This window comes from Bidens hawaiensis, unplaced genomic scaffold, assembly GCF_021521415.1.
Source record: "Bidens hawaiensis isolate Kalapana, Puna unplaced genomic scaffold, B.hawaiensis_p1.1 tig00014645_1, whole genome shotgun sequence".
Classification (NCBI taxonomy): Eukaryota; Viridiplantae; Streptophyta; class Magnoliopsida; order Asterales; family Asteraceae; genus Bidens; species Bidens hawaiensis.
In genome coordinates, this window is record NW_027492279.1 from 399474 (window position 1) to 402132 (window position 2659).

At 39.1% G+C, this 2659-nt stretch overlaps 1 pseudogene; it reads right to left on the reverse strand.

Annotated features, from left to right (window-relative positions):
- Nucleotides 1–265: 265 nt before the first annotated feature.
- On the reverse strand, nt 266–1431 carry LOC143547143 (receptor-like protein 53; annotated as a pseudogene).
- Nucleotides 1432–2659: the final 1228 nt, after the last annotated feature.

A 2659-nucleotide genomic window follows, 5' to 3' on the forward strand; every position in this document is an offset into this window, starting at 1 on the left:
TGTTTCTAAAACCAAAATATTAACTTTTAAGAAACTCTTAAACAAGTTTATAGGTCAACCCACTTATTATACGTGTTGTATTCGTATTGAACAACTTTTTAAACGTGTCGTGTACACTAGGATGACTAATCTAGCAAGCGGGTCGTGTCAAGAATGGCCACCACTAATCGTAATCATGTCCATGTAAATACTCATAACAACGTTTTCAAAATAATAATAATAATAATATTAATAATAATAATTAAAATCTATTTTTTTTTCTTTCTCAGAAATTCATAAACGCGAGCAACATATGAAACATGTACCATTCGAAAACAAAACTAATTTCGTATGCTCTCTTCTTTCGTCGTATATGGCCTCCTGCGTCAGTAATTGCAGTCAGCCATTTTGGTGTTCCTATTGACAACATGCGATATCCCCACACCACTCCAACTAGAGTTCCACATCCTAGTCCCAGCATCACCGCTTCCATGCAAATCCACTTGGCTTTAACTTTTGGGGAACTTAGATATTTACATTCTCTCGATAGCGGAGGCCCACGCAAACCTAAATACGAATCGTTTGTAAACGTCAAAAATTGACGATTCTCTGGAATACGCCCCATAAGATGGTTTTGTGAGAGATTTATGAGGACCAAAAAGTTCAAGTTTTTAAGGCTTTCCGGGATTTCTCCTATGAGTTGGTTCCTGGATAGGTCTAATACTTCCATATCAAAGATATTTCCTATAACATTTGGGATTTGACCACCGAGGTTGTTATTAGATAAGTTGAGCGCCATCAACGATTTAAGGTTAGCAATGACGTTCGGAATGTCCCCTTCAAATCTATTACCGGAAAGATCAATAGCATTGAAAAACATGAGACTCATTAGAGATGAGAATTGTGAACCTTTCAAAGGAATAATAGAGACTGATATTTACAAATTCTGGTTTTGGGTTCTTCTCCACGTCCTTGATGGCATTGAAATTTCCAAAATATTTTTCAGGAATACGACCTTCAAATCTATTAATTATGGGCGCTGTGGAAAATAAACAAACTCGGAAACAGGAAATTCGTTGTACAAGGGGTTTCAACGGTACCATGTAAGCTGTTCGATCTGAGAATAAGAATCTGCACCTTTGGAAGATAACCTAACCAATGAGGGAATGTGCCATTTAACTGGTTGTTTCCGAGATCAAGTAGTTTCAAGGACCCACACTTTTGCAAGAAACTGGGCACCTCCCCTTCTAGCTTATTTCCATCTACTCTAAGCATGTCTAAGAGTTCACAAGACCAGTTCATTTTCGGAATGTTGCCATTCAAGTTGTTATTTCACAAATTTATCATTACGAGTGAAGAGATGACGTTTCCAAAGCAGTGTGGGATCATTCCATGAAAACTATTATTCGACAACTCCAAGTATGATAATCTGCTCATGTTGCAAATTGCCATAGGAAGCGGTCCTCAAACTTTGGAAGGCTAGATAACAGTATATCCAGTTCCGACTAGAGGTGCACAAATCGGTTTTTTTAAAAAAACCGGTTCGGTTATTAACCGGACCGGTTTTTTTTGGCCCCGAAAAAAACCGGTTCGGTTAATAACCGGACCGGTTAATAACCGGTTTTTGTATCTGAAAACCCTAACCGGTCTAACCGGTTAGGACCGGTTTAGGAACCGGTTAGAACCGGTTAATAAACCGGTTTTTTTATTAACCGGTTTTTTAATAACCGGTCTAACCGGTTAACCGGTTTTTTTTTTTTTTTTTTTTTAAATAACCATTATTTTTTCACAGTATAAACAAACCGGTAACTACAAGGCAAACCGGTAACTACAAGGCAAAACGGACTGACTCCATTCTTTGCTTTCGTTGTTAGGGTTCTTTGCTTAGAAGATTAAAAACACATAACTTTCATTTATAGCTTTTACATTAAAAATACAAACATTAAATCGTTATCGCATATTCGTAACTCAAAAATACAAACATTAAAGAATGCTTAGACACGATTACATTAACAACTTGCTGTTTCTTACTCATTATTTTCTTCGCTACCCGATCCCGAGCTATTCCTTAGGTAATCGTCGTACGCGGCTTCTTCATCGGTCATTGGTTGAGTGTGTCCTTGATTGACCTCGTCTTCATACAAGCCCGCCTCATAGTCCATTTCCCCCTCGAGTGAGCGTTGATGTTGTGCCCTATCTAAAGAGTCCAAGTAATCCTTGTAGCAAATCGACATCTCTACAGCTGGTGGAGTGAGTCGAGTCCTCCTAATCGATATAACCTTGCCAGAAACAGAAAAAGCAGACTCCGAAGCTACCGTGGAAGCTTGGACCGTTAGTAAATCTTTGGCCATGGCGGCGAGGATCGGAAACTCATCCTCCTTACCTCTCCACCAAGCCAGCAAATCAAGACTTCTAAATTCATCCGGAGTCATGTGTTTCACAAAGTTGGTACCACCATACCTTCCAAGTTCACTGCTTGGGGTGTTTACCTTTTGACGTTTACCGGCGTCTTCCCAAATCATGTAGTACATCCCCATTTCAAGGTCGGTTTGGGATTGGGATTGGGCAACAGCTCTTAACGAGTCATGAATTTGGGAAGACGACCCGTATTTTGTAAGGTAAACATCATACATGTTAGACAAGGTGGTGTTGAAAGCATTCTTTAAAGTTTGGTTATAAT